This window comes from Atta colombica, unplaced genomic scaffold (genome assembly GCF_001594045.1).
Source record: "Atta colombica isolate Treedump-2 unplaced genomic scaffold, Acol1.0 scaffold18, whole genome shotgun sequence".
Classification (NCBI taxonomy): Eukaryota; Metazoa; Arthropoda; class Insecta; order Hymenoptera; family Formicidae; genus Atta; species Atta colombica.
In genome coordinates, this window is record NW_017259271.1 from 10888 (window position 1) to 25305 (window position 14418).

Below are 14418 nucleotides of genomic sequence, written 5' to 3' on the forward strand. Positions count from 1 at the left end.
AAATATTTGAAAAATTAAAGTACGTCATTTAAATTATATTATGCATTTATATTTGTATATTTTTATTTCGTTCAAGGATGTTTCGTAGATATTTGAAAATGATAACAAAATTATGAAAAAATTATAAATTATTCTAAATCGCATTTAAAAGTAATACAACAAAGGACCCCGCATTAATTCTATATGAAATTTGGTCCCGGTGAAATCAAATGGTTTTCTCACATGCTTATGACCTGCTAAACAAAACATAAAAGTTTTAACCCAAAAAAATGAACGATTTTCGTGTTCGATTCACCTATAGTCGTTAACATCTTAACATAAAATATTCAATAACTTCTAAACAGCTAATAGATAAAATTATAGTGTTTTGAAAAGGTCTCAACAAGGACTAAAAAAATGAAAGAAAAAATGGAAAAGGAGGAGGGATTCACTTAAAAAATTCGAATTAACTTTGCCTTACATTGACGATGCCACCTAAAGCCAAACTGATGTAGCCAGCGGCTAGGCTCTTTTAAATTCTACAACTTTTATCTAAAATTTTTTATAAAATTCATAGTCTTCCAGGTATTTTGCCGTCTCGGAACATTATATGTTCCTTATATGATTATACATGGTGCCACATATAATTATATCCCACACAGAACTACATATTATCATATATGGGCATTCCATGCCAAGTGGCCACCCATTTTGCGTTTCATGGATTTCGTTCATATTGCTTGAATTTGAACAGTTTGATGAATAAAGACTATGCCGAATAATAGACCGAATAATAGACTGTAGGCTAACTGATTGCTGAACTGTAGAGCCGTCAATTTTTGCTTTTTCGTCGCAGTGCTCTTTTCGCTTGTCGTTAGTGGGCAATGAAAGGCATGAAAGACAAGTTTGAAAATGAAATATAGACATTATTTTATAGAAAATTGAACACTATTTCACGTAAAAATATTTTTTTTTCGATCAGACCGATTTTCGACGATCAGTTTTGAAATTTTCAAAATGGCGGCGCGCCTAAAAGGCCAGTCTCAATTTTCTTTTAATAGAGCTCAAAATGTAGTCCCAGGTCTCTACTTTGATATTTTAAAAAGACTTAATGGAACACGCATTCGTTCGGGAGTAAGAGCTCGGAAAGTGAGGCAATGTCGCTCCGTTACTTTGTCGGCGCGACATCACGCTCGTCCTAGTGTTCGCCCGGCACGGGTGTTCGCTGTTAATTCCTGATGACATGCACATTTCTGTACATGCACATGAGTTTAAAAACAATTGCTCTCTGCGTTTAACAGAGTTGAGACTATTTTAAGTAATACCTTAATGCCCATATTACAATTGGTTTTTTTTAGTTTTTATTCTTTTTATTATTTTTATTAATTATTTTTATATTTTTGTTTTTATTTTTTATTTATATTTTTTGAATTATTTTGATATTTTATCATTTATTTTCAGGAGAAAGTTATTTGAGCTAGTGGTATTTGAGTTAGTGGCATTAGAAAATTTCTTAATGGATAGTTTCTTTACTCCAGAAATTAGAATGAAATAGTGGTACTTTTTGTGGTACTTTTATATTGAAGGCACTGTTTTAGCTGCGGAAAATCTGCCAACTTTTATTTAGCAGTTTCGTGTTCGTCTTTGGATATGAAGAAGACTACAGTTTCACGAAAGTTCTTTTTGGCCCACTGGTAGAGAGACTGTAGAGTGAGAATAGGCTCTCCAGTAGAGTCTTTGTAGAACTGATGCCCCGGGCTTCTCTTTTCAATATCACATCAATACCGTCGCATGCACTTTTCCATGCGCTGTGACATGGAAGTGCCACTTCGCCTTTAGTCCAAAGTCTTCTTCTACTTTCATCATCAGATTGGCAAACTGGAATCGGTTTTTGTAGCGCTGCGCCACCCCATCAGTGTAAATCACTGTTTTAACAAAACAAGTGGCCTTGATATAATATTTTCAATGATGATTCTTTGAAAAAGATATGGCTGATGTGTCATGAAGAAGACTATCAGACAATACCACAAGATCTTTGTACTTTAATTGGAGTTGATCATCGCGGTAGTAGTATACTATCGGATGAACAGTGCACTGATCATTATTATAATGAAAAAATTGGGCAGCATCTTGGGCAATAAAAGCATAATTCTCGGAAAAATCCATCTGGACGAGAGTATCCCCTCCGAAGGCTCTCCTTCTTGGTTGATAGACCTGCTGCTTCGCAATGAAATGATGTGGCTTCAGAGCATAAATAAATCTGGAGAATTTATTCAAAAATTTATCCATTGTCATTTTTTGCGTTCGTAGAGTTGATCTACTGTCTGCCACAGCTTAAACTCCACTTCCTCAACGCCAGCCTTATCGAAAAACTCCATGAGTCGGATAGTAAGGCTCCACGCTAGGACACGCTTTGCACTCATTCAAAAAACAGCCTGCTGTAGGCTCAGTGCAAACAATATTTTCGATGTAGTCTTTATACGTTTGCAGGGATTGATCTAGGAATTTACTGTCAGTTTTGATTTGAAATTTGCAGCGTCCACTATGAGCTTGAAATTTTGGTGATAAGTGCAAACACACACAGTGTGCCGCTTGCCCCCACTAGGACACAGTTCGACGGGCGAAGCTCAGCAAATTTGCTTAAGTCGATGTGATTATAGGGATGCTTCGCGATGTATAGGCAATGTAGCTCCTTCAAGTTTAAGAAAACAAGCCGCGTTTGAAGCCGCGGAGAATGATCTTCTTGCATCCACCTTGATGAACATAGCATCCTTTGTGCCAGGCATAATATGACTGTTTTCTTTATAAAAGGAGCGCATGATCGACACTATCTCGTCTGACGTCCAGAGCGGAGTGTAGGAAAGGAAAACACGCCCTGAATAGAAACCTCAATAATCTCTTTGCTATCTTTGCCATCCTCCTGAAAGTGCCAAACTCCTTGGCGATTTTATGCTTACTCCAGGAACTTGGAGCGATAATTAGGATACAGAAACATTTAGCTCTTGTTGTTTTACTGTCCGAAAATTTCAGTTTCAGGTTTTTCACCATTTCTTCCAATTGTGCCTGTCTCAAAGTTATCAGATCTTCTATGTTGCAGCTTTTGAAGAATCACTGCGATATTAATATCATCCTCTGGCAAAAACTGGGGCGTAGCAGAAATTTCAGATTTGAGTACAGTAAAATGCTCTACATCCAGTTTGCGGCATTTTGAGCAAATCATCTTCTTCTCATCAAGGGATTTTCCGGCGTTGAGCCAGAGAAGGGCGCCGAAGATTGTGTCCTATTCCTTTTTTTCCTGACAACTTGAAGGGATTCACACACCGATCACGGGGCATGATACACAGCTAGAGTAATGTGAGAGAGTGCTCTAACACAGTAAGTACAGTAAGAATGGAAATAATTGCAGCAAATTTTTGATAAATACAAATATTCGTGAGTTGTCGTAAAGTTATGTTACGTTCCAATAACAATTTAAACACTAACAGGTAGGACTCAATTGGGCTCGATCTGCGGACACAGAACTACTGCGCGCTTTGTTTATATTGAGTACTGTTTATTTTGAGGCTGTGCGCCAGCTGAAATATTATTATTCAGTAACTTCACCGAGCGTGATGGCGTGCCGACAAAGTGATGAAGCGACATTGCTTCATTTTCCGAGCTCTTACTTTCAAACGAATGCGTGTCCCATTAAATCCTTTTAGAGTATCAAAGTAAAGACCTGGGGCTACATTTTGAGTTATATTAAAAGAAAATTGAAACTGGCCTTTTAAGCACGTCGCTATTTTTTAAAAATTTCAAAACTGATATCGTCGAAAACTGGTCTAATCGAAAACAGAGTATCTTTAAGTGAAATAGCATTCAATTTCAATCTATAAGATAACATCTATATTTCATTTTCAAACTTGTCTTTCGTACCCACTAACGACAAGCGAAAAGAACGCTGCGACGAGAAAGCTCAAAAATTGACGACTCTACAGTTCGGCAACCAGTTAGCCTACAGATCAGAAAATGGGGGGTGACCCATTTGGCATGGAATGCCCTATATAATATTCAAGTTATTTACACATGTATAAAACGATACTTTGTTACAGAATATATAATAATTTCCTTTAATTTACTCTTAGCGTAATCTAGGATCAATATGGACATGGATATGGAAGGTATCTAGTTCCGTGTGTATGTACCGACAGAAATGGTATCTCCTGGCGTTCGGTGCATGGCGCTACACACTTGTATCGAAGCGCACACATACGTGTTACTAGAGGAGGCGAGGAGCGCGAAGGGAAAAAGTAGGGGTGAGGGGGGGGAGAACGTTCCGATATTCTGTCTTTAGCGCAAGGTGCATGATTGAGAGAGAAACGTAATTAGAGGTGATGTCGACTCGCAGTGTTCTTTCGCTATCTCACACATTTGTTACTATTCCGATATCTCTCGCTTGCCAATATTCATAATAATACTTATTATACACAAAATATTGTATTGTAATTATGCATAAAAATTTTTAATGCTGTAAAAAATTTTTGTGCAATATTACGTATAATTTTGAAATTCATTATAATAGCTTGCATGTATTTATAAATTTGCAGTGCATACATTATATCAGCATACATTATATCATATATTTTTTTATTTATTTTATTATATATTCTTTTATTTAACTGTAAATTTAATTTTGCGATTTTGCGGTACAAAATATTAATTTTATTAAATATAATAATTATTGATATTAAAATATCAATTATCCATTTTAGGTTCAGCCATTTAGAAGTTAATGAATATTTAATGATAAAGGAATAAATTATGTCAGCGATTGTAGGTGAATCGAACACGAAAACTATTCATTTTTTTTGCGTTAAAACTTATATGTTTTATTTAGTAGGTCATAAGTTATAATATATGAGAAAATCATTTGATTTCACCGAGACCCAATTTCATATAGGATTCGTGCGGGATTCTTTGCTGACGGTTTATTGTCCGGATAATAAGTTTTTTTAATAAATAGTAGTACTTTTTTAATCTGTAATGGAAATGTATGAAAATGTATTATAAAGTAAATAATAAAAATCTGAATTTTAATGTGAATACTTTACATATTTGAAATTATTTATGTAAAATTACATTGCGATGCAGGGACTAGTTGTCTATAAGTAAATAAATAAAATATTTATTTGTTCTAAATCTTTATAACTAATCATCAGTGAATCACAATGATACTTTGCGTGCGCATGTTTATAAATAAATATAATAATGAGTAAATATTATGATTTTTCTATCTTAATAAATAATACTCGTATAATTAAAATGCACTTATGTAACTAATGTAAGAGAATAACTTACGGTTTAAAAATTTCAGCATCAGTATCTACAGGCATTATGTTTGACAATTGGAAGATGCTGAAAATACATATCATATATGTTTTATTAATGATACAATCTGTCTCAAAATAAAATTTATGAAATATATTCTGCAATAATAAATAGAATAAATAAAATAGTTGCGTTTTAGGCATTCACGCACAATAATTGCATTTTTTTATATATATAAATATGTATATAAATGAGCAATAAGAAAGGAATACAGCTTACAGTGTGTGAACGCTCAAACTGAAGTAGTCTGTAAGAGCAAAATATGTCATTGTTAAAGAAAAACTATAGTAAGACATAGAAATTAAAGAATTGCTTGTTTTCTCTTGATGACAATCTTGTTATATTTCCAACATCTTTTTCTGGTGTTGTCACAGGTGTATTACTATAAAAATTATAGTAGCAATAGTATTGTTTTATACATTATCGATTGATTACTATTTTCTAAAATCTAGACATTTGGAATACAAAATAATGTATATTACAAAAAGTTCATTATTTACTTTTTTCAAAAAAATTCATTGGTACAGCATCTAGATGAAGACAAACTCTAGTTTTATCAATTTTGTATCACTTTTCATCAAAATGCAACCGACACACTCGATAGTTGCGATGAACATATTCTGTATCTATTATAATACTTCTAAATCAAATTTTTCGTAAGCGCGTATCCATTGCAATTATTTATATGTTGTATATAAGTTTTTAATATAATATATACATATAAATTCGAGGGAATAAAGTACATATTGAAGACATACATATGTCTTTAATATGTGTGCGTGCGTGCGTGCGTGCACATGTGTGCAAATATATACATATATTTGCTTCACAATCATGATCAAATATACTATTGGCAAATAGTATAGTGGCACTATTGGCAAGTTGATATATTGCTAACATTTTGCTATCATATGTATACATCTGAACAGCAAAATGCAGCAATATATTAAATCATGATTATAAAGCAAAAATTTCTTCTTACTGCCCAGTGAGAAATAACATTGAAATCGATATCGAATTGACGTTTATTCGACGATTTGAATTTGATGATTTCGATGTCGAATCGACATTGATTGAATATCGATTTTTTACTGGATATATATTCTCTTCATATATTCATATATTCTCTTTATTAGTGATTTTTGCCATTATTACAATTGCCAGTTTATAACTGACAAAAATGCAACAAGAATAGAGTATATATCTTATCATCATAATGTAATAATGTTACTCATTTTTTTATACAATTATAACAATATATGAAAAATATATAACAGTTTTTGAATTGTTGCTAAATTTCTATATGCTACACATATTTGTAATATATATAATATATATGCTCAGATTGGCTATATGGATTAGCTATATGGATATGTATATACATTCATACACACGCATACACATATATACATATACCATAAATGCTACATATACATTTGGAAATACTTCATTAAGTTTACGCACCATCCATTTTAGAAAGTCTAGTGGAAATAATGCAACATTGTTAAAGCTAGTTTTTATAAACGGAATAAATTGTTCCAATCTAGACTATTTTCTAAATCATCACAATAAATGCTAACTAGACGATTACAGTACTTTCGCATTTTATCGATTTCGATGATCGTTAATTTAGTTAGAAAGCCAAATAACTCTGTTATGTAACAGTGAACTTTGTTTTTCTAATTCAATTCGAAGTTTATCAACGATTATATTAGATGATTCAATACAGAATTTTTCGCGACCACTTAAGGATGTACGATTGATCATTTGCGGGGTAGGTGGTGAGGACGGTACGCTATTGTTCTACATTGATAATACCAATTTAATATATGAAAATCTTTTAATAAAAAGAAAGGCTAATTTATGATTTATTAAAATTAAATGATAACATTAATTGTTAATTTTTAATTATGAATCATAATATTAACATTCTATTATTAGAAAATGCAAGTAATTTAATTATGTTTTATCACAAAAATATCAAAATTAAGATTCTTTCAACATACAATAAATATATAAAATCAAGGCCATAGGAATCTATGCCGTACTTCGCTTATAATTGATAAAAATATATAAATATAAAAAATATTAAATCACATAATAAAATTAATATATTGTCATCTCTATAAACTAAGAATGAGACGAATAACACGTTTCGATTAACTTCTAGCCTTCTTCAGCGTTACAAAAATTATCTTAGTCTTGGATGATGAAATAACATGACTGTTCGCTCACTTCCTCACACAATTGTGGAGAGAATTCATCCCAAATCTGTTCGCAAGCTGGATGGTCTATAGAATTAATTTACTGCGTTAAGTTTATTCGGGATGAAACAAAATCGTAACAATTAACCTGGAAAGTGTCGACGGATGAAGTCATTTAAATCTACATGAACTATATTCCTCCAATGCAACATGACGAAATTATAATACGCAACAGGAACTGAGGCTCCAAGTCTTGCAGCTATATTTGAACTAAACGATGATCTAATATGATCGAGTATATACAATGTCAAAAACATAAACATATTATCGAAATAACAGTGATACGCTTGATTAAGTAATTCTGTGTCTGTGTTCAAATTGATGTCCTTTTTTTCGTTTGATATTCACCATTTCAAAAATTAAAAGCTTCTTATAGTTCATCTCTACAAAATTTCAACCTCGTCCCTTAAAATCATGTCCAAATTGTAATCGGTGATTCGTTATGACAAAGTTAGTGGTAGTATTTCTTTTTGTGATTCCTATGTTCAAAAATTCTACAAGTCTATTCTGTAACTCTTAACGCAAATTTCATTATTATAACGCTGCTACGCAGCTCTTTCACCATGATAAAAAAGCTGCACAACGGCGTTATAATGATAACGAAAATTGCGTTAAAAGTTACAGAATAAATCTGCTGGTCTGTAACTGTCTGCCAGTCCAACATAAATAGCGTCAATTATTGCAAGAAATTTTATATACTACATCTTTATGAGAATAAATGGAAAGAGGATTTTTCTGTACTTTAATAAAACAAGACAATTTGTTCAGACTAAAAAGACAATTTCGAGAGACGGTGCTGTTAATTACATTTCTAAATTTTTCCGAAACTGATTCTATAAATGGGATCGTGAATCATAACATTTTTCTTTTTTTAATTTTTTTTTTGTAGAATTATTTGTCTGAGCAATTGATTTTTTATTGACAGTTGTTTTATTCTTTTGAAAATCGTATTGAATATTAAATGTAGAGGATAATCATTGTCCAGTAAAATTTTAATTATGTCAATATTTTTTTTACGAAATTACAAGAGTAAAAAGAGTCTGCTGTCAACTAGACCAATAATCAAGCCTCTTTTTTGTGAAAGAGGGTACTGAGAGTTAAAATTATACTTATATATATTTATCAGAGAACGTTTGTTTATGGTATATGGTCAACTTAATATAATCATCGACTATAATAGTTGTATCTAACAAATTGATTTTTTAGAATCAATTTCCATCGTAAATTGAATTCATGGATGAAATGAATTAAATTTAGTCAATACTTCTTCGGTTTTTGAGGAGGGTATGACAATAACCAAGTTGTCAATGTAGTGAGATATTAAAATCAAACATATTCATCTTCTCTCTCAAGATCCTGCAGAGATCAACAACTAGAAGCGACAGGGATGATTCCATAGGCGTTTCAAAATTTTGCTTATAATACTGATCGTTGAACATGAAGTACGTCGAGTCTAACACAAGTCGGATTGCACCCAAGAATTCATTTCTCGGAATCAAACAATTATTTGAGTTTATTAAAATCCCACCTATTCAAAATTTTTTACAACTAAATCCGTAGGCACGTTTATGAATAAAGAATTCACATCCAGTGAAATCAAATTTTTTATCAAGTCGTTTGCCATTGAATTTCTTGACTAGATCGAAATAATTAATTTTTAATATGGTTATATGCCACTGGGACTTTTAACAATTATTTTATGTAAAAAGGTAGCTAAAGAATAAAAAAAGATTGCCAATCGATGATTCTTAGGGAGCAGCTTGTCTTATGGATCTTAGACCATATACCTTAAGTACCGTCACTGCAATTCAGAGTCTTATAAATTATATCCGAGGTAAAATTAGAGTTTTTCCATTTTGTAAGTAAACATTTAAGATTGTTGGTCATCATTCTCAAAAGCGATTTTAGAATAATTTTTGTAACGCTGAAGAAAGCCAAAAGTTAGTCAAAACATACGTGTTATTCGTTTCGTTCTTATAGCATTTTCTCTTGGCTGCACTATCGCTCATCAGTGCAATACTCAGCAGTGTAGCATTTCCTTGACTGTGGTAGGCGAACTCATTCAGTGTAACGTGTTTTTGTGGCTACAGTGCGAATTTTATGCGAAGTGAGGTTTTGCTACACGATCTCAAAGAGATGGTGTAGAGCTAGTATGACATTAAAAATTTGAAAAAGGAAGTCAACCGGAATTAAACACGATAGCATGAAGTAGCACACCATGTGTATGTATACTTGTGTAGTGCAACACTGATGCAGCACTTACACGCAACTGGTGTAGTGCGAGGTTACACTCAGTGTATCTCAAGAGAAAACGCTTTTAGTTTATAGAGATGACAATATATTAATTTTATTATGTGACATACAATAATATCTTTTATATTTATATATTTTTATCAATTGTAAGCGCACGAAGTACAGCGCAGATTCCTATAGCCTTAATCTTGTATTTAATGTTTTATGTTCAATGATTATCGATAACTTGGTAACGTTGCATTCTGAAAATGAGGTTGGCATTCCTATTCGAGTTGCACACTAGCAATTGACAAGTGCCACTAGTAATTGACAGTTAAGGTTAAAATATTATTTTCATATACGTATTTTACAGTTAAAAACATAACGTTAGGTTTTAAGCAAGTACATTCAACCATCACACATGTATCACAAGATGAAGCAAGCCGCAAAGTAACGTAATGTCGAAAGTCAGTGTTGCCAAGTTTTCCGCGTATATTTCTTTAGATGCTCAAATAGGCATGCTTTCATTAGCTTTTTGCTTGTACACAAATAAAGTTACACAGTGAATAAAGTTAAAATTCTTGCAAGGATGTAAAAAGAGGTTTCTAACTATAATATATGTTTATATGTTTTTTTATGTGGGTTGAAGCATTTTAAAAGTAAGTAATTATGTAATATATCAATCATTCAATGCATCATACATAAAGCTCTAACTTTAGTTCTTTCTTTTTTAAAACTTATACGGTCAATTAGTTTAAAATTTTAATGTAGTATTAGTTTCATTTTAAATAATATTCTGTGTAATTTTTAGATAGATCGAAGCATTTTGATTTTTCGATTGTATCTCCTTAAATTTTGAATCTCTATTGCGTTATCTGCATATTTCCTCGTAATTTTTCATTTCTGTGTATCAGAATGTATTGGTCGAAAGAGTACTGATACCAAATTTTTACAATCGTTTTCTATTGCTATAAAATCATTTCGTAAGTCACTAATAAAATCAACTAGCGAATGTAACATATCATTAGCCGTAATTAAGTCGAATTCAACTTTTGCAAAAATTTGTTAGTTGTATTGAACCATTGAAGAATTCTATGCCAAAAAACTATCTATCTAACTATAAATGCAGTTTCCAGTTTTGTTAATTTGTTTTTTAAGGACGCTGCTTTGTGACGAGTTTCGGACTTTTTACCTTCATTATGCGCAATTTCATATAATTGATGAATGAATTATATATAATTCTAGATAATTTGCTAATGCAGTAATGGCACGACATGACCATCTTGTAGAAGATAAACTTTTTAATGTTGTTCTCATGTGTTTTAGTAATATACTCCAACGATGCATAGAAACAGAGAAGAAAGCATAAAGTCGTGCGAAAAAATTCACAAAATCGATACATTTATTTACGCTGTACTCTTCAACTAAATTTAGTGAATGTCCTACACAAGGAACATAATATATACGCAAGAGGAATAACTTCTTTAATTCGTGCCTATAATCCTGAATATTTTCCAGACATGTTACTGGCATTATCGTAAGTTTGTATTTGACAGTAAGCAATGTTAATTTCTTTATTACAAAGAACTTGTAATATTGCATCATTCAATGAAGTATGGCTTTTACTAAGTAAAAAGTAAAAAGAAAACGTTCATGCATATAACCAAACAGCACAAATGGAATACAATAGGCAATTAATCAATGTGGATTATATCTAGTGTGAAATAAAACCAAAATATTTTACTCTCTTAATTTGACTAATTCAATTTCATTTTTAATTTTGTTGACCATCATGAGGATGAATTCTTCACAAATATTTTTTGACAAATAAGAGATATGCCCGCGACTTTGATTTGCATAAGTCAGAGTGTTTTTTTAAGAATAGATCAAATTTAAATATTAGTTTCCAGATAAATACTCAGATAATTCCTATTATTTGAAGAAGCAATCACTTCATACTCACCCCGAAACGCAAGACCGCAGAAAGAAAACGAATTATTTTGATAATACGTTTTAAAGCTTCGAGTCAATATTTAATTTCAACTTGTTGTTTTGCCATATCATTATTAATATATGATTTTTTATATAAGTTTGTGAGCCAAATTAGTATATATTTTTTGTATACTGCAGAATTTTCATGTCCACTAATTTTTTTTCTGCTTTCTTCCAATTGCTAAATCTACTATTTACAAATATGTTTGTATTATTTTCACTAAAAAGCTTGCAGACGTAACAAAAAACATTCCCAGCAGACTTTGAATATATCAACCATTTTCGCATGCGTTTTTCATCATTAGCTAAAGTTCATGAAAAAACTTTTGAAGATAAAAATCTGTTTTGATTTTTATACTGCTTAATAGAAACACGAAAACTGTTATCTTTTTTCTGAAAATATTCATAGCCTTTAATCAAATATTTTTACCTTATATCCTCATGCATTTCTGTGGGTCACAAAACAGAATCTTTATTTACAGGTTCTGAAAATGTACAAATAATGTACAAAAAATACAAAAAGAGAATAAAGAGAGGGAGAGAAGAAGAGGGAGAGAAGGACGAGAGAGGGAGGGGGAGACTACAATGACATAATATTTCATTTATCATCACAATCAGAAGATTCTAAAACTACAAATTGAAAACTTATGTAACTTTTATATTTTAAAAGCTGTAAATAAAATTCTGTATTTCAACTCCACACATTATAGTATCCATAAATATCTATACATATCTATATCTATCACCAGATCAACATTTTCGATTATTAAATCCTGATTATTCATGTCACGACTATCACTTGAATCACTTGAGTGTTCATTACAAATGACAGTGTCTTTAATATTGAGTTTATCATACTAATGTACTGACTGTGATAACATCGAAATTTGCTGAATTTTAACGTCATCTTTATTTGTAGTAGTACTTCAGTTTTTATTTTTGGAAAAAAGCTAGTCAGTTTATTTTTAAAGTCATCATGTTTTTATTGTTTCGAAAGCACCATTAACATATTTTCAGAATTATCACAAACAATAAATGATATATATATCAATAAATGGACTTCCTTGATGGATGAGAAGACAACAAGAATCAACTCGGATATGCAATAGGGCTTTCCACTGAGAAAACTGGTGCAGTGCCAGAATCGTGCTAGGTTTTGATGAAAATTGCATTAGTGCAGTAATAGTGCAAATTTAGAGTATTATATATATATATAAACTTGTATAGCCGCATACATGTATGCATAAAGAAAATTATCCAATCATATTATATACGCATCTTTATAAGAAGAATGTGATTAGAAAATTTTCATTATGCATATGTTTATGTGGATATACTCTTAGTGTGGAACAATATAATTGCATTCAATGTGCATCAGTGTTGCAGTTCTTCTCGTCCAATCGGAACTCGCCTGTTTGCGTGATGACTCTAGAAATAAATAAATAAATAAATAAACAAAACCAAAAGTCCCTCGAAATAATTCGACTTCTGGTTTTGTATATACATGGTGCATTTGTTTACGCAATAATTAGCGCATTTGTATTTATTCTTATTATTCATACAATATTAAAGGATAAAATAATATAGTTACGCTGCTGCATAAACGAATGCATGCATTCAAAATGTACATTTCCAGATAAAAAAAAACAAAGAAATGTATATCTTTTTTTACTGAGTATTGTGCTTTATAGCACCAGGAATGGAAAACTAAAATTTTTAATTATTTATTTGCATTCTTATTTACTTTTTTATTAATTACTTTTAAAAATAAAATATAATTTTAAGCTAAAAGCCGGCGGCACACGATGCTTATTTTCTTGCTGAATTATTAGCTAGATTAGATTTGCTACCGTATTGGTTACGATACGGTTGCTGGCATTATTAATACCGCAGTTAATACAATGGCAAGATTCTAATAAGAGTCTTTTTATATCCAGGAATTTTTTCTAATAAGAGCCTTTTTCAACAACTTCTGGTTAAATTAATTGACAATTAACTCACAGAAGTGTCAACAACAGTTTAATATATCAGAATGTCTCCTCTCTCTTCCTCTTCTCATGTTGGCAATCGTAGATCAAATTAATCATCGATTAACATTAATTAGGGGTGGTGAAAGAAGCCCTAAAAATCTAGCAAGAAAACAAGCATCGTGTACTGCCGGCTTAGGACTAAGGGATCCCTTAAAAAGATGGGACACTGCAGTGTCCTCTTAGTCTCCTCCCCCCTTCCTTAAGCCAAGGCTGATGATAATTTGCTACGGATCGGCAGACGAACGAGCTGTATTAGTAGTACGTATTTTTTGAGAACGAAATCCAAATACAGGGTGTGTCAATCTGGACAAATCGAAGAATTTCTTTAAAAAAAATGTTTTTAATGAAAAATTAAATATTATAAAAAATCCTTTTACATGGCACTTGGGGGATCCCTGCAAATAATTATTCGATATATCTCCCATTTTGAATTATCTCCAGTTTGAATGACGGCTCTATTCTTGGTCTGAAGTATTCGCACGCACGCTATAATGTAGCGCTGTCCATGTCGACAAATGCTGCCTCAATAGCGGTCTTTAATGACGTCACATTGG

General features: G+C 31.7%; 1 long non-coding RNA gene across 1 annotated transcript; it reads left to right on the forward strand.

Annotated features, from left to right (window-relative positions):
• Nucleotides 1-10472: 10472 nt before the first annotated feature.
• On the forward strand, nucleotides 10473-12343 carry LOC108686420. Its single transcript, XR_001931704.1, has 3 exons — nucleotides 10473-10501; nucleotides 11169-11379; nucleotides 12317-12343. It is a non-coding gene; the product is annotated as an uncharacterized LOC108686420 (long non-coding RNA).
• The last annotated feature ends 2075 nt before the right edge of the window (nucleotides 12344-14418 follow it).